Source organism: Pinus tabuliformis, chromosome 6, assembly GCF_031772625.1.
Source record: "Pinus tabuliformis cultivar Carrire ecotype Pingquan chromosome 6, CPIR1, whole genome shotgun sequence".
NCBI lineage: Eukaryota > Viridiplantae > Streptophyta > Pinopsida > Pinales > Pinaceae > Pinus > Pinus tabuliformis.
This window is the reverse complement of record NC_142292.1, coordinates 2,085,037,066-2,085,056,670: the sequence shown is the minus strand read 5'-3', so window position 1 is coordinate 2,085,056,670 and position 19,605 is coordinate 2,085,037,066. Positions and strand designations below refer to the sequence as shown.

Genomic DNA, 19,605 nt, shown 5'->3' with positions numbered 1-19,605 from the left:
GACAGCGCATTCAAAACATATGCTAGTCAATGTAACCACAACGCACATATACAGATTTAGCGCACATATAAACCACGCATTAATACAAGCCACAGCAAAAGGAGCACTGCACGATAGCCTCGTTCTGAAACACCGCTATCTCAAATAACAAGGAACAACGCATACAACATTCAGGTCTTTGTCAGCACCATTATCTCAAAAAAAGGAGGAGCGCTGCACGATAGCCCCAACTCCAAAAGATCTATTAAAAATTTTGCAATTAAAGCTCTGGCTTTGAAGAAAGCACTTCTGAACCTTTTAGCCCTTCTATGTTGAAAATTTGCCAACGGGCTGGCCTCTTGAGTTTGAGGGAAAAGGAAGCACCGAGGTTAACGGAGAATGGTTTCCAGTTTCTGCTGATGGAAACAAGTTCTCAACTCTGGCAGATCATTAGAGAGTACATCTCAACAGCTGAGGATAGAGGAGTTGATGCCGCAGACTTAATTTCTTTTCTATTTGAGCTTAGTTTCCATGCCACTGGTCAGGCTTACAATGTCAATACACTCACAAAGACGCAACTGAAGGCTGTGGAGGAACTTGTTGTACTTGGCTTAGTGCGATTTCAGCAGGGTATGAAAGAGAAATGGTTTATACCTACAAAGTTGGCTACAAGTCTAGCATCGAACCTCTCAGATTCATCATCCCGGAAAGCAGCTGAGGGATTTGTGGTTGTGGAGACAAATTTCAGGGTATATGCATATTCAACATCTAGATTACATAGTGAGATTCTACGCCTGTTCTCAAGGCTTGAATATCAACTTCCAAATCTAATTGTCGGAGGAATAACAAAAGAGAGTTTGTACAAAGCCTTTGCAATTAAAGCTACAGGATTGAATAACGCACGTCTGGACAACTTTTCACACGCATATATATGAACAATTATATATGAACAGTTACACTGGTATCAGAGCATGGTAGGCTTCCAGAGATACTTGTGGGTCGGCCTCAGATCGTTGACGTTGCTGAGATTCGAACATACGATCTTCCGCAGTCTCCCGTGCAGTATAATCTCTACTCCGAACAGAACCTTGATCTGCGATATCAACCTCAAAACTCATACAACACTGAAGAAAAAAACTGTTGACTAGGGATCTGTTGCTATTCGCCGTCCAGCCAGTGACAGTAGAGGCAACAGATTGTAATTAGACCCAGCAGAGGTAATACCGGATGTGAAACGGTAGATTACCAAGCCGCGTGCGACATTACTGCCTGTGTTGCTTTCAGGTATATGATACAATAGTTGTTCCACTGTGATATGTGCAGATTCAAACAACCACCTCGCCGGGGTCAGATATATGTTTGAGAACCGGTGGTAGGAGCGGCAGATTCAACGTATCGTATGGACAACGTTGAAATACATGGAATGTATGGAATAACCCGGTGTGAAGAGAAAGACGATGGGTGGTTCCAGCAACGTGTTCAACGTTCAGGGGTCGCCTCTAGCTTGGAGTCATGGAATTTTTAACCCTTACAAATGCTTATTCAAACTTCAACCCAGCATCATGAAAATCAAAGGTGGTACTTTACAGTAGATACCACAGCGAAGTCGGAACACATTATATATAAAAATACCAAATTTCAATACATCTTATGTAAAACGTTGTTTAGAACGCAGACCATACGACACAGTCACACCAACACTCCAGCATATTCATAACATAGACAGCCATTAAATATCGGCATACCATTCTTGTAGGGAGGTCGCCTCCGACTTTAATGCACCTCCATTCCTTCCCGTTCTGGCTGTGTATTAATATTTCTTTCCTTTCCGCAGCGAAAAAATAGTCTCTGTTATAAGAAAATCCGCTAAATCCCTGCATTTCCTGATGCCCAGGGCCATCGCCATTGTTGTAACGCTCTATGTTTGAACCATCGTTGCCGGGCAAGATTCGTTTGACGTTGATGCAACGGTTCTGCGTATTCTGCGAACAGTCAGATGACAGTGACAGCGACAGCTAAAGAAATTTAAATTGTCAGGACAACGCTTTTTTTTTTTTACAGAACTTTTAAAAACAGTAAAGAGCGCAGGCATAATTTAAAGGACAGAGGGCGCAAGTAACGCAGAAGAGAGAGAGCGCAGGTATGATTTCCAGGGTCAGACAGAGAGGCTAAAAATAGCCAGAGTCAGCAGATTTCTAGCAAACAATGAATTAATGGAGCTTTATGGGTAATGGGCAGAAGTGCAGGACTGACATGCACATAACAGGCCATAGAAAAACAAGCGGCTTTGATACCATGTTAAACACACATGGAAACAATAGAATTGGAAAGATAAATCATTCAGTACATTTTTTTATTAACAAGAGATGTACATTTATAATACAATGTTGTGACTCTTGGGTTTCAGATCCCAAGGTCTCTTGGACTGCTTAGACTTTTCGGCTTCCACACTAACCCTTTAGGATTAGGTGTCCAACATGTCAAAAAAAAAAAAAAAAAAATAACAAGCATCACCGTGACCCTCGTTATCATAATTAAATTTGCGTGTCTCGCTGTCGAAGCTTGGTTCACATGTCGCGCAACCCATGACTTCTCCCCACGTCACCCAGGTACGTCATCAAAAGGTAATATTAAATTATCTTTATTTGGTAATTATGGAAATTTGACATGATTTTTGAAGGCCGAGGACAGCTATCATATTTAAGTTGTGGGGGGAAGCGAATCATATTGCGAGATGACCTTCGCATGATTTGTGATTATTCAAAAAAATCCTGCATGATGACCTGGTAGTTATTGTTACTTAATGCCGATTATACCAAAAAGGGAAAGTGTATCTTCGACAAGACCTCCCATGGCTCACCATTAATAAGACAAATTTACCGTGCAGTACGAATCATGAGTCAAAAATCTCAATTCGAAATCCTCACCTGCGCCACCCTACCATTTACCCTTGCTGGAAGCGCTAAATCCCCATTCAGAGCGCTTAAAGAAATGGAAGATAACAGTGCAGGCTGAAACAACTAGGTTTTGGGTCTACGACCCCAGAGCGTCTAGAGGAAGGGAGAAGGAGGTGAAACAACACTAAATTTTCATAAGTAATGGGTGGAGCAGCAATATGGCATGAACCAAGGTCCACAGAAGTTTTGGAGGATTTCTCTTAAGCATGCCAGATTTTCAAGAACGCTGGCTGGTTCGAATTCTTTCGGATATTGGAGGGATCAGACAGTGGTGTTGCCATGGAATTTTCAAAGAATTTGGAGAAAAACTAGACAGAGGTCAGAGGGTTGACGCTGGAGGTCGCAAAAGAGGTGATTGCTAGAGTGAAAAGATTACCAGTGGAAAGAAAGAGGTGGTTCAACAGGAAGGTTAAGGATCCCTCCTTGAAAGGGGATTTCCTCTAAGAATAAGAGTCGTTGGTAAAGAAAGGAAGGGGAATTGATAGACTGTCACTCCCTCAACCATGGGCTGATGCTGCCCTCTACCTCATTAAGAACATTACTTTCAAGGGAAGGGAAACAATTGTGTTTAATTACCACTTTCCATTGCTAAACCATCTCTGATATCAGCGGCTGACCAATCTCTGTTACTTCTTGCTGGGAAACATTAGGCACATGGTTGCAGCTATGAAAACAGCGGCACATCCAGAAACGTGTGTCACCAACCATGGCCTTATCAAACTCATTGTTTTGGATGCCTTGAGCCTCCAGGGCAGGAATTGGGAAGAATTCATGGGGAAGAAGCCCAGGACCACCCGCGGGAGGCAAACCGAGACGTCTAAGGAAGCTCCAGTGATGACAAAGGAGCAACCCCAATGCTCGACAATAAGAGTTGGTAAGAGGCCAGTTGACAAACCAATTGGTGACAGGCGGCCGAAGCAGAGGATAAGGGTTATCGGGCACCCAGAGTCGCCATCCATGTCAAGGAAGAAAAAATAAGTAGCAGAACCGAAGGACAAGGAGTAGGCTCAGCCAGAGGAACCTTCTTCACCTGGTAAGAGCGAAACCCAATCCTTGTTGTTAAGAATTGAAAATTTAGAAAAATAAAATAGAGAGCTAAGGGAACAACTAGCAGAGGGAAAGGCAGAGCCAAGAGCCCTAGGGCTAGAAACTTTGGCTGAGGTTGTGGCCAAGGCCAAAAAGGGAGATGTTTCGGGCACTGTGTGCACAGCCTGTGCTGAGAAGCTAGTGGCAATAGGATTTAAAGTCTGTGTAGCAGACACCACCTCGAGGGAGACACAAACTAAAATCTGGAAAGCTAATACACAAGAACCTGTCGAAGACGTTGCTGTTACACAAGAAACAACAACTTAGACGGCATAATCCATAGAAAGTGATCGGGTGATGGATACACAAGATCCTTTGGCTGACACTATTGCTTCACCAGAACCAACAGTGGAGGAGGAATTCAGCCAAGGGAAGGAAGGAGAATCTAACATCCATGATACTGCGGTCGACACTATTGTTGCATAAGGACCAGCAGTGCAAACCGAAGCCTACCTGGGGGAAAACGATATATAGAAGTCTGTGGATAACACTATTGTTACACAAGAACCAGCAGTGGAAATGGAAGCTATCCAGGAAGATAAGGAAACTGTGACAAAATCCACTGACAAAGTTGTTGTTACATAAGAACCAGTAGCCGAAGTGGAGCAGTTTCACCCTCAGGAGGTTGTTACACCTTCAATTGATAGTGCATGTGGGAGAACACTGAGTCCTGATGAAGGATGGTGTTCTGAGAAGATGTTATTGTTACCAGAGCTGCAAAAATGGAAGCAACAGGTGCTCTCTCTACAAGAGGGGGTGATCTCGCTCCAAGCTCACAAGAAGATGATGGATTCCCTTAGAGAGAAATGGCTAAAGGAAGAATGGGAAAGAGAGTGGGAAGCACGAAGGCACAAGGAAGCTATAAAGAAGAAGTATGAACAATTGTATTAGCTAAATCGACAAGGCTCGGACCTGATGAATGATAAGACTAAGCTCCATGACCTTGCCCTAAACCTGCTAGCATGCAGGAAGCCATCCCCGTCATATCCAGTGTTCCTCTAGGAACGTTATTATTTATTTCAATTAAAAGCGGTTTTTGAGAATAGGTCCTATTTGGGTTCTTTAACTTGTATTCTTCAGGATATTTTTTGCTCCTACAACTTTGATGACCAGGGCTTGTTGTGCGAACTATTTTTACATAATATCATGTGTGAATATGTCAGCACGAAGATGGTAGCGAGTGTCTTCTCCTATATGGGAGATTTGCAATTGCAGGCCTTCCTTTCGTTTATGAGGAATCAGATTGAGTGGCATCAGGCCATGAAATCAACAGAAGCTAACAAGGAGAGAACAACATTGTGGGTCATAGTCGAACTAGGAACGGTTTACGAACTCCGACGTGAATTTAAGTTGTTCCTGAGCACTCCAGAAATCAGAGAACAGTTAGCCACCTATAGGAAAAGGATCATTAGGATCTGCCTCAACCTGTATTCAAATATGAAAAGTCGAGCGTTAGTAGGATGTCTTAGGCAAACTGAGGCTTGTAGCTGTTGTAGCTCTGATCCAAAATATATATGATAACATAAATAAACCCAAGAAAGAACAAGATCAAAATATATAGAAATGATTCTCTTTATTATGAAAACCCTTATGGTAGGGCAACACCATACATTCACTCCTTAAGGAAGGAGAACACTCCAAAAGCCATATTCATGTTCATACAAGAATACTTCTCTTCATCTTCATCTTCATATCTCTCCATGTGGAGTCTCTAGCCTCTATATAGGCCTTATACATACAATACCATGGGTCATTACCATGGTTCCCTCATACCATCAACTAATACCATGGGCCCATTACATTATTATTAACTACTTGTGGTCCCTTACATGACATGGGTTAACCACCTTATTTATTACTATGGCCCATCCCATTATTACATTATTACCTTGGGTACCCCCCTTGGTACCCCATATTATCCCCCCTAGGTACATAACATTCCACCCCCCTAAACATGTTTCGTCCCCGAAACATGGGAAGAACATAAATAATAAGATCTTCTCAAAAGAGTAGTCCACTGATACCATGCACGTGCATCTAACCATCCAAGAGAAAGGTGAACCCTCGATCTCGCTGGTGCCTTGCTCGCTTGAGATGGAAGTTGACCGTGGCAGCTCTTCTGTGTTAATGTGTAGTAGGTGGATCGTCTCTCCTTTCTATCCATCATGTGACTACTTGGTTTCCTTGATGGTTGTCTTGCGGGGTGATGTGGGTGATGATATGTTGAAGTTTTAACCCACGATGGCTTTTGCTTGACTTCACCCTGCTGTGGTGCCTGTTGTGGTGTCTTCTTTTTCAATATGACTTCAACCACTGAGCCCTCCTCTGATGTATCATCACCTGTAACCTTTTCTTCTGCAGCCTCTGTTTGTGTTTGATTGTCGATCATCAAAGGCTCATCATCTGATATGTCAGTCCCTTGAACATCTTCTGCTTCAGCCTCCATGTGCTCTACCTGTTTATGGATGGACATATCCTGTAATGTTATTTTCTTCTTTTTGTACCATAGCTTCAGGAATTTCTTCTGCACATTAATATTGATAGTACCCATGGATTCCATCCAAGGATATCCCAAAACAACATCCATATTATCCATCTCTGAGGCATAAAAATCACCATGCAACACATATTTATCAATAGAAATCTTCAAATCCTTGTACACTTGAACATCCTCATTATCAACCTGTGTATGTTCAATTTGTTTTGCTGGGACTTGCAATTTTTTTGCCAAATGAACACTGATAAAATTATGTTTACAACTAGGATTGATAGAAACAATGATCTTCTCTTTCTGAATCAATCCATGAACCTGCAATAAGGAGATACCAGCAGAAAATAACCCTTTAGGTTCCTTGGTTTCCTTCGTTCCTATAAAAACAAAATCTTTGCTAGGCTGTGTGTCTGTCTGTGTGAGCTTATCCACAAGATTAGCTTTTCGGTCAAAGCGGTCCATAAGAGCTTTAGTGAATTTGTCCCAAGTCAAGGGCCAACGATAGCGACGTTGATACCCTTGCCACCATTTCAATCTTTCATTGTCCAAGTACATTGTTCCCAAATTCAGCTGAGTCTCATCATTCATGATGTAATTCAATCTAAAACATTTATCCATTTGTGCTAGCCATTTGGCTGGATGAGAGCCATCAAATGGATATAAGTCATTCAAATTCAGATCTCGGTCCGCCATCACAAAAATTGGCGAAAAATTGAAATGGTCACAGTTTCGTCAATATTGCTCAGAATCCTTATTATGACCTGTTTTCAGAAATGGAACAATCATTCTGCATCTGCCCATGTAATAGAAATCCTGACCCAGGCACTAGAATTCCAGATCTGCGCTGCAACTCTCCCGCCGTAACCCAAAATTTCTGCAAAAAGAGCTGATTTTAAATCAGCGATATCTCCCTCATCCGGACTCCAATTCGACTGATTGTTTTTTTGAAATCATGTGTTTTTTCACAAAGATTCCAGATCTAAAATTATATCTTGCAGATCTAGCACCAAGAATTCTAGATCTGCGCCGCAAACTCGTTGTCTTGAAAATTGTCTGCAACCCCACTGATTTTTAAATCAGCGATATCTTCTTCATCCGGACTCCGATTCAACCGATTTTTTTTTTGAAATCGGCTATTTTTTCACCAGGAATACAGATCTGCAATTAGATTTTGCTGATCTTGCACCAAAACATACATATCTAATCTGCAATTTCGCCACCCAAAAATCCCTGCAAAAATAAAAAAAAAATCTCGACGGTTTGCCCAAGAAAGTGCTCTGATACCACTTGTTGTAGATCTAACCCAAAATATTATAGATCTGATATAAAAGTATAAGATAATGCAAAGAAACCCAGAAATAATATGAAAAGAGTCATTATTGATCAAACCCTTGAGGTAGGGCAACACCATACATTCACTCCTTAAGGAAGGAGAACACTCCACAAGCCATATGCCTGTTCATACAAGAATACTTCTCTTCATCTTCCTCGTGGAGTCTCTAGCCTTTATATAGGCATCATACATACAATACCATGTACCATTACCATGGTTTCCTTATACCATCAACTAATACCATGGGCCCCTTACATTATTATTAACTACTTGTGGTCCATTACATGACATGGGTTAACCACCTTATTTATTACTATGGCCCATCCCATTATTAAATTATTACCTTGGGTACCACCCTTGGTACCCCATATTATCCCCCCTAGGTACATAACGCTCTTTTTTCAGAAATTTTGGATGACGGCGGGAAAGTTGCAGCACAGATCTGGAATTCTAGTGCCTGGATCAAAATTTCTATCACATGGGCAGATGCAGAATGATGGTTCCATTTCTAAAAACAGGTCATAATAAGGATTCTGAGCAATATTGACGAAACTGTGACAATTTCAATTTTTCGCCAATAAGTGAATTTTTCTCAAACTCTCTTCATGGAGAAGCTATATTTTACAGGGAAATATAATGGTCCTACTATTGAAGAATTCATACAAAGATACAAGTCCACATATGGGACATGTTGGAGGATTCCAATGGTGTTTAATATGAGAGATGAGGCTGAAAATTGGTGGTTATCACTTGACCACCAGCAGTTGACCAACATTTCAAACGCAAAATTTGAAAAAGTCTTTTTGGACAAATGGTCTCGGGCCAGAAAAAAGGAGAATGAGACACATAAGGGTTTAATTGCTATGGGTGTCTCCTTATTGCAGGTTCATGGATTGATTCAGAAGGAGAAAATCATTGTGTCTATAAATCCGAGTTGCAAGCAAAATCTCATAAATGTCAATTTGGCAAAAAAATTGCAAGTCCCAGCAAAACAAATTGCACATACACAGGATGATGATAAGGATGTTCAAATCTATAAGGATTTGAAGCTTTCTATGGATAAGTATGTGTTTCATGGTGATTTTTATGCTTCAGAGATGGATAATATCGATGTTGTTTTGGGATATCCTTGGATGGAATCTGTGGGTACTATCAATATTAATGTGCAGAAACAATTCCTGAAGCTATGGTATAAAAAGAAGAAAATTACATTACAAGATATTTCCATCCATAAACAGGTAGAGTCCACGGAGGTTGACGCACAAGATGTTACAGGGACTGACATATCAGATGATGAGCAGTTGATGGTCGACAATCAAACACAAACAGAGGCTGAAGTAGAAAAGGTTACAGGTGCTGATACATCTGAGGACGATTCAGTGGTTGAAGTCATATTGAAAAAGAAGACACCACAACAGGCACCACAGCAGGGTGAAGTCAAGCAAAAGCCATCGTGGGTTAAAACTTCAACATATCATCACCCACATCACCCCGCAAGACAACCATCAAGATGGAAACCAAGTAGTTACATGACGGATAACGAGGAGAGAAGATCCACCCACTACACATCAACACAGAAGAGCTGCCACGGTCAACTTCCATCTCAAGCGAGCGAGGCACCAGCGAGATCGAGGGTTCACCTCTCTCTTGGATGGCTAGATGCACGTGCATGGTATCAGTGGACTACTCTTTTGAGTAGATCTTATTATTTATGTTCTTCCCATGTTTCGGGGACGAAACATGTTTAAGGGGGGTGGAATGTTATGTACCTAGTGGGGATAATATGGGGTACCAAGGGTGGTACCCAAGGTAATAATGTAATAATGGGATGGGCCATAGTAATAAATAAGGTGGTTAACCCATGTCATGTAAGGGACCACAAGTAGTTAATAATAATGTAAGGGGCCCATGGTATTAGTTGATGGTATAAGGAAACCATGGTAATGGTACATGGTATTGTATGTATGAGGCCTATATAAAGGCTAGAGACTCCACGAGGAAGATGAAGAGAAGTATTCTTGTATGAACAGGCATATGGCTTGTGGAGTGTTCTCCTTCCTTAAGGAGTGAATGTATGGTGTTTCCCTACCTCAAGGGTTTGATCAATAAAGACTCATTTCATATTATTTCTGGGTTTCTTTGCATTATCTTATACTTTTATATCAGATCTATAATATTCTGGGTTAGATCTACAACATTTTAAATCAGCGATATCTCCCTCATCCGAACTCCGATTCGACTGATGTTTTTTTTGAAATTTGGTATTTTTCCCCAAAGAATCCAGGTCTGCAATTAGATTTTGCAGATCTTGTACCAGGACGTCAAGATCTGCACCGCAATGTCGCTGCCCTAAAAATTGTCTACAACCCGACTGATTTTTAGATCAGCGATATCTCCTTCATCCGGACTCTGATTCGACCGATTTTTTTTTTGAAATCAGGTGTTTTTTCCCAAAGAATATAGATATGCAATTAGATTTTGCATATTTGGCACCAAAACGTACAGATATGATCTGCAAAGTCGCCGCCCCAGAAACCCTGCAAAAATGAAAAAAAAAAAATCTCCACGGTTTGCCTAAGAAAGAGCTCTGATACCACTTGTTGTAGCTCTGATCCAAAATATATATGATAACAGAAATAAACCCAAGAAAGAACAAGATCAAAATATATAGAAATGATTCTCTTTATTATGAAAACCCTTATGGTAGGGCAACACCATACATTCACTCCTTAAGGAAGGAGAACACTCCACAAGCCATATGCATGTTCATACAAGAATACTTCTCTTCATCTTCATCTTCATATCTCTCCATGTGGAGTCTCTAGCCTCTATATAGGCCTCATAGATACAATACCATGTACCATTACCATGGTTTCCTTATACCATCAACTAATACCATGGGCCCCTTACATTATTATTAACTACTTGTGGTCCCTTACATGACATGGGTTAACCACCTTATTTATCACTATGGCCCATCCCATTATTACATTATTACCTTGGGTACCACCCTTGGTACCCCATATTATCCCCCCTAGGTACATAACAGTAGCGTTGAGTTACAAGAAGGGGATCCTTTTGAGTACAGGAACTTTTTGGCTACTATTACACATGTGCCTGAGTATGCTAGGATTGTGCAAACACTAGGGGCGTTCTGGGTTGACCTCGGATTCAAATTTCCTTTCATTTGGTTGCCAGTAGAGGAGTATCAACGAGACTACGACCCTATGTGACTATGAAGAGGAATCTTGGCCACGCCAATTGATGACCATTCAAGGGTTTAGAGCTCCGGGCGAAGACACTATTGGTGCCTACAATTTCACAGACTTGCATTGGGGGTACAGTAGGAGCAGCTAAGATTCTGCATGGGGACATGCAGTTGCTTCAGTCGAGGGGATATGTTGGATGTGTATTTTTACCTATTTTCTGCACATTCTTTCCCTGATTTTGACCCTTCTGTCCTCCAGGCCTATGACTTTATACGACCAATTTGCCTATTTTCTCACCTTTATAATCTATTCTACTGTTATGTTACTTTTCCATATTTTACTGAGTAATGCGATGCTTTATTTCTTTTTGTGGCTAACTAGGAGAGTATTGAAGAAGTATTTTGGGAAGCTCTTCTTCTTTTCAGGTGATGACTCGCGAGAACAGGGCTAGGAAGTAGACAGACACCGCAGATTAACTACAAAGAATGGTAGAACAGTTCATTGTTTCACATTGGATGTTGTTACAAGTTGTTGTTACACATTGGATGTTGTTACAGTCTACTGTTAAATATTGAATATTGTTACATATTGGATGTTACAGGGTATTGTTACACTACGCATTGATACAAGAGTCGGCTGTTATGCCAAAAGTGTTGTCGCTAGTAGATCTTAGTTCCATCTTCCTGTTCTTTTGTACCATTGCCTTGTTACCTTTGAATATACCTGTTGTACTATAAGTTTCCTTTTACCAAAATTGAATTGACATGTGAGTGATTTTCCATCAAGGACAACACTTGTAATATAATGCCAACAGGGAGCACATGCACATGAAAATGAAATTGAGAATCAGGGGTTCTCGTCCTTTCCTCAACCTTTGTCATTATTTCATGTGCAATCTTCTTTAGATTCTAAAGTCTTAATGCAAGTTAGTGATACAGATTGGATGTTTCGAGTTATAGGCTACTTGACTAATGGAGGAGTTGTCTCTACCTGAATTTAGCTCTTACTACAAGGTTTAAGAATATGTTATTCCTTTGCAGCAGCTGGAACCTATTAAACACGGATTAGTGGAATGAACTGGAATCTACATAAAACATGGAATGTGAAAAAAGGAGGAGGAAAAAGAAAAAAGGGGGCGGTATCTATACTAGAAGAGGCCATACTGAAATTGAGTAGCAAGGAATCAACCTTAGTGGTGGAAGAAAACAATAAATTCAATTAGCACTAGTTGTTTACCAAGATATGAATATTTTCCTTCTAGAAGTTATCCATGCCCATAGTGGTTCTGAAATTTGTAAGGGAAGTTAAAGAATGATGTGAGAGAATAAGATTCAAAGAGGGAAGGAAAAAGTGCAACCAACACTAGAGATGGAGGATAGGTCCACTACTAAATGAACCAACACATTGTCACATTAAAATATTTTACCAGTAAAGCTATATGTAGAATTGCAGAGGAAGCATGATTAACATGCGTTACATACACCAATGATAGATAGAAATGCATGCTAGTAGATATCATTAGGTTTACAGATATGTAGGGATTCACTAATCAATGAACCTAGTGTAAACAGGGATGTTACAACACCTGCAGAATATGGAACGAATTATCAGATGCCTTATATAAATATTGGAGTTGATTTTTATATTATATGTTGGAATAGACTCATTTGGCTCAAACTTATTTGTGATATCACTACTCCTGGCACAGTTTTATTATTGCAATGGGATCATTATAGAGATGGAATAGATGGTATTATTATAATACAAATGGTTGAATGAATAGTTTTGGAATATAATGATGAATTCAATACATGCCCCAACATCGATTACAAAGCCCCAACATAAAATAAACTCCAACATTCATAGTGAATGGAGCATTACACATTTACTGGATACTTAATAGAATTTGAATGGAGTGTTGCCGAATTAATATGCTTAACCTATATCATGTATGGATGAATGATTTTATTTGGTTCGACTATCATTGGGTGAATCATATTATTTGACACTGGAATATTGACTATCGAGCAGCATTCGAGGAAGAATGGTAGGATGTAAATTCATGGTTCAATTATTCAAAGCTACCTATTAATTTAATGGATGACCATGATAATATAATGCATTATTTAAATCACTACATCCAATGTTGAAATTGAAAGACTTCCCTACAAAATATTACAGAGGTGTCCCCGACATTGATTTTGCATCTCAATGGTGTGTAGAAGAGGTGATATGGAATTGCAAAAGCGTTGAAGCATAGCATTGAATAGTCTCTCATAATATTTTTTAGGTTTTTGTGCCATAGTAGTCCTAAAGGTCAAGTTGTTGGTAAAATTCAAGGGAGTGTTAATGCAAAGTTTAAAAATGCATGGTTGAATGCAAAGTTTATAAAATGTGTTTATATAATGCAAATTTTATTGAATGGTTGAATCCAGAGTTTATAAAATGCGTTTATATAATGTGTTTATTGAATGCAATGTTAATATAATGTGTTTATTGAATGCAATGTTAATGAGTTATCATGTTCCATTATAAGACAACTATTCACCATAAGGCAATGTTTATATAATGTGTTTATTGAATGCAACATTGTTCCATTATAAGACAACTATTCACCATAAGGCAATGTTTATATAATGTGTTTATTGAATGCAACATTGTTCCATAGACAACGCTTATATAATGCATTAATATGCAACATTCCATTCACTGGTGTGGCTACAACATTAATATCCAGCGTTAATGGACAACGTTAAATATGCAACATTTCATCCTCCATATGCAGCGTTAATACGCAAAATTCCATTCATTGGTATGGCTACAATGATAATATGAAGTGTAGATGGACATATTTCAATATTCAGTGTTTCATCCTCCATATGCAACGTTAATATGAAACATTCCATTCACCATATGCATAATTGATATGCAGCATTCCATTCAACGATTTTATCATGTCCTTTCAAACTCTAGTGTCCAATGGCATTATATATGCAGCTTACAAACATTAAACTCCATTGATATTAAATCCAACATTTGTTGGCTTATTAACTCCAACTTTCAACTCTAGCATCTTCTTCTAGCATTCTCATCTTAAACTCCAACGTTATTATTATACTATTTGATAACAACATATGGGCTGGCACATAATTTGAGAGCTACGATTTGGAGAGGAGCAAAATATATATATATATATATATATATATATATATATATATATATATATATATATATATATATATATATATATATATATACATATACATATACATATACATATACATATACATATACATATACATATACATATAGGAGAGCATTTATCATTGAGATAATGTTTATATGTCGATTCAAGAGACTTCCTTTATTGTTGGGAGAGTGTTAATATTGGAATGAGCATATATATATATTTGAACGATATATATTAAATCATTTATGATATATTGAATCGATATGTTATTGATTGCAATTAAGTTGGGAATGGTTTGGAGGAGGAGCACATAGTTTTCTAAACCATTTGGTAATGGCTTTGGTTGGAAAGAAAAGTGGTTATCAAGAAAAAACATGAGTTGTTTATATAAACCACAGGTTTATTTAATTATGAGTGGAATTCATAGAAGAGTGGAATTCATATGTGGATATATTTGGTGTTTCTTTTTGTCATGGTGCACCAGAATTTATGTGACAAGTAAATTATTCTATTTGGAATTAGTCAAGCATGATCACACAATTGCAAGTGAATATTATCTTGCTGAATATGCTGGTGCATAATGCCGGTATATGGTTGATAATAGATATGGGTCATATTGTTTTGGTATTTGTTTCCTATTTGTTGGGGTTGTTGATTGATACATTACAATACATGGATCGATGGAGCAACATTAATACAAATTCATTCTTGGAGCAATGTTAACATGTTATTGCCATGATAATATTGCATTGTTAACATTATAATGCATTATTATATTCTAGCTTTCATTGTCAACATTGAATTAATATGCAGACATATTATTATTATTATGCCTCTTATATTCCAACGTTCTTTCAACAACCTTATAAATCCAACAATCCAATGCCTTACAAAGTGTTCTCTCAACAAAATTCTTACAATGCTTTGCAATGTGTCTATCTAATGTGTTCTTGCAATGTTAATACATTTTGAAGCCTATTTGGATCAGTGTTCATTTGAACAGTAGTGTTTATTTTCCAAAGTTCAATTTTCTAGCGTTATTTGAGCAGCAATGTTTATTTGCCAAATGTATTTGGAACAATGTTCTTCCAATGATTATTGCAGCCTCCTTAATGATATATGTTACATGCACAATGTGATGGAACCAACACTGAATTGTTGTTCTAAAGAAATTATGCCTTTGGAAACTTGAGCAAGAGTTAAAGTTGGAGCCTTTGAGAACATATGTTTTGTATGAGGATTCTAGAGTTAAGAAATGGAGAGTACATTGTAATTTCACTAGATAAAGTTGAAAGCCGCAAACCTATACCACAATCATGGAGAGGTTTAGGAGATGATGAATTTTCTGGAGAATGTGTCATCCCTGATTGTGTATTTGTTCACATTAGTGGGTTCATTGGTGGTAACAAGTCCTTTGATGGAGATGTAGAAATGGCCAAAGCTACTCTTAAATTGTGATTATATCCCTTTTATTCTATCTTAATGAAATTTGTTTGAAAATGAAAGTGACAAGCATGAAGGAAATTTTGTAGGTTTGAAAGATGGTTAGTAATAATATGAGGGTTGGAGAGTTTACTACTAGGCTTAATCTCCCAGATATTGTGTTTGATAGAAGCATTGATTTACTAGAAAAGTTTGAGCATGATGGCTCTATTTGGGACATTTTTCAAAGAAAAGATGTGTTATAATTTCATGTCCTAAATTCCAAACCCCCTAGTCATTGATGTCAAATGGGGAGGTAAGAAAAGGTAAGGAAGATACTTCTATTGGTATGCAGACCCCCGGGTCCAATTTTGTATTATTGTAAAGTCTCCACAATTTGAGGAGCAGAGCCCACAAAACGCTAAGAGTCAAAAGGGGATTTTAGGAAGGTCAAAGCCCCTTTTTTTGTAAAAGGATGGGCTATTTTGATCATACAATGAACTCCGCCCATGGTTCACGGACCATGGTATTGTAATGTAAAATATATAAAAGAGAGTCATTTAGGAGTCTATTGTAGCAGCTGCAAACCCCCCAAAATTTTGGCCTACATTCAATTTCAGAGCCTTCCTTATGTTTTTCCTTGATGTTTGCAAACACCCTGGCTCATACCGTGAGCTCGTGTTGAGGCTTTGCACCCTCCTCACTCGACCGTTCAACAAACATCTTTTTGCATGTTGGTCACATTGTCATGTTGATCAGCCCTGGGCCACATAATGGGGCATAGCGGTAGCTAGATAAGGGGAAGCGCATACCTGGTATATAATGTATAGGAGGGAGTAGTCATGGTACATGAGGTGCCCCGACCTTGATTTTTACACCCTTCTTTATATGCATTTTAACTTTTATGAATTTTCTTTAATTAGCTGCCCAGGGCTCAAAGGGCAAGAGCATGATGTGTATAATATAGCAACGATTACCCCCTTTGAGGTAGGTGGTTCATTGCCCTCCAGGGGTTGGGAAAATCATGGGTTCCTAAATGATAGAGGAGGCTCATCTAGGGCCTATGGAACCAGGGTGATGGCCATGGATGGGGTAGGGCTCATGTGTTGTTTTTTTCCGACGTGCTAACTATTTTTGTGTTGGCCATCTTTTGCATTTTGTGGTACAATTTCCTGTTAAATGTGGCCAATTATGCTTTTTCTTCTTTTTTAGTTGCTTCAACCTCTGTGGCATCATTCTAGGCCTGAATTAAGGTGGGAGCAAGGGGAGAGGGAGGCTAACCCTATGTGGACCCAAAATGGGAATGTGGACCGAGGTGGGAGAAATGATGAATGGGGGTATAGTGAATGGAAAGGGAGTAGTATGTGCGGGCAAAGGAGCGGGACCATGCACCCAAAGTTAGGGTTTCCCAAGTAGTCCAACCCTAGAACCAAATGGTCAATAAAGGATATCCCACGAGACTAAGATCGAAGGATAACAACCAAAAGAGATCAAGGAGACAAGAGTACAAACTAAAAGGGGGAAAGAGAGAAAGAGAGAGGGGGAGAGAGAGAGGAAGAGGGAGGGAGAGAGATAGAGATAGCTAGATAGATATGGAGAGAGAGTGTGTATGTTTGGGGGCTGAGAGAGAGAGAGAGAGAGAGAGAGAAGGGGAAGAGATAGAGAGGGAGAGGAAGAGGGAGAGATACATAGATAGATAGATATGGACAGAGAAAGAGTGTATGCGAAATAATATAGAGAGATAAAGAAGGAGAGACAAAGGGAGATAGAGATATAAATGGAGGGGTCAAGAGGGAAGAAGAGAGAGACAAAGAAAGGGGGAGGGAGAGAGAGAGAGAGAGAGAACGTGACATGTGTTTAGGGGGTTGAGATAGAGAGACAAATACAGAGAGATGGAGGGAGATATCGATATAGATGGAGCAGGGGAGAGGGAAGAAGAGAAAGATAAAGAAAGGGAGGGAGAGGTGGGGAGAGAGAGACGGGGTAGAGAGGGAGGGGGAGAGAGAGAAGGAGAGAGGGAGGGAGATAGACATAGAATTTGCATTGATTTCAGTGTAGATGTTGATTTATACTCCTATTTGATTGCTTGCACTAGATGCATTGGTTTCAATGTAGATATTGATTTCTAATCGTATTTGATCATTTGCACTATATGCATTGATTTTAGTGTAGATGTCGATTTCTAATCCTATTTAATACCTTATACTAAATGCATTGATTTCAGTGTAGATGTTGATTTCTACTCCTATTCGATTACTTGCACTGGATGCATTGGTTTTAGTGTAGATATTGATTTATAATCCTATATGATCGCTTGCACTAGATGCATTGATTTCAATGTAGATGTCGATTTCTAATCCTATTTAATACCTTACACTAGATGCATTAATTTGAGTGTAGATGTTGATTTCTACTCCTATTTGATTCATTGCACTGGATGCATTGGTTTCAATGTAGATATTGATTTCATAATCCTCTTTGATTGCTTGCACTAGATGCATTGATTTTAGTGTAGATGTTGATTTCTAATCCTATTTGATTGTTTGCACTAGATGCATTGATTTCAGTGTAGATGTAAAATTTGTAGGTACAAAGGAAATGGAAAACCCACTCAATTGTCATCTCCTTGAGTTGATCATGTTGGTTTTCGACACAGAACTAGGAGTACATAAAAATAAAATTCCCTATGTCTGTTCAATTCGTAGCCTTGGCAAATGAAATGGGTGGTCTCCGATATTTTAATGTAGAAAGTCTGTAAATTTTATGGTATTACAGAATAAAGACACTATGGCAGATTTGAGGATTAGAAAAGGAAATGGAACACCCACTCAATTGTCATCTCCTTGATTTGATCATGCTGGATTTCGATGCAGAACTAGAAGTACATAAAAATAAAATTCCCAACCTCTGTTCAATTCATGGCCTTTGCAAATGAAATGGGTGGTCTCCGATATTTTAATGGAGAAAGTCTGCAAATAGGTGAATGGAATAGGGAATGAGAGGGGCAGCCCTGGGCCACATAATGGGGCATAGGTGTAGCTAGATAAGGGGAAGCCCATACCTGGTATATAATGTATAGGAGGGAGCAGTCATGGTACATGAGGTGCCCCGACATTGATTTTTGTACCCTTCTTTATATGCCTTTTACCTTTTATGAATTTTCTTTAATTAATTGTCCAGGGCTCAAAGGACAAGAGCATGATGTGTATAATATAGCAATGATTACCCCCTTTGAGGCAAGGTGGTTCATCACCCTCCAGGGGTTGGGACAATCATGGGTTCCTGAATGATAGAGGAGGCTCATCTAGGGCCTATGGAACCAGGGTGATGGCCATGGATGGGGTAGGGCTCATGTGTTGGTTTTTTCCCACGTGCTAACTATTTTTGTGTCGGCCATCTTTTGCATTTTGTGGTACAATTTTCTGTTAAATGTGGCCAATTATGTTTTTTCTTCATTTTTAGTTGCTTCAACCTTTGTGGCATCATTGTAGGCCTACATTAAGGTGGGGGCAAGGGGAGAGCGATACTAACCCTGTGTGGACCCAAAATGGTAATGTGGACCGAGGTGGGAGAAATGATGAATGGGGTTATAGTGAATCCAAAGGGAGTAGTATGTGTAGGCAAAGGAGCGGGACCACGCACCCAAAGTTAGGGTTTCCCAAGTAGTACCACCCTAGAACCAGATGGTTAATAAAGGAGATCCCACAGGACTAAGATCTAAGGGTAACAACCAAAAGAGATAAAGGAGACAAGAGTACAAACTAAAAGGGGAAGAGAGAGAGAGAGAGAGAGGGAGAGGGAGAGAGAGAGAGAGGGAGAGGGAGGGAGCGAGAGAGAGAGAGAGGGAGGGAGCGCAAGAGAGAGAGGGAGGGAGAGGGGGTGGGAGAGGGAGGGAGGGAGAGGGGGTGTTGGGTCCCTATAATACTAGTGATTACCCC

General features: G+C 39.4%; 1 pseudogene; it reads left to right on the top strand.

Moving 5' to 3' along the window:
- The first annotated feature begins 308 nt into the window (after positions 1-308).
- On the top strand, positions 309-914 carry LOC149267578 (general transcription and DNA repair factor IIH subunit TFB2 pseudogene; annotated as a pseudogene).
- The last annotated feature ends 18,691 nt before the right edge of the window (positions 915-19,605 follow it).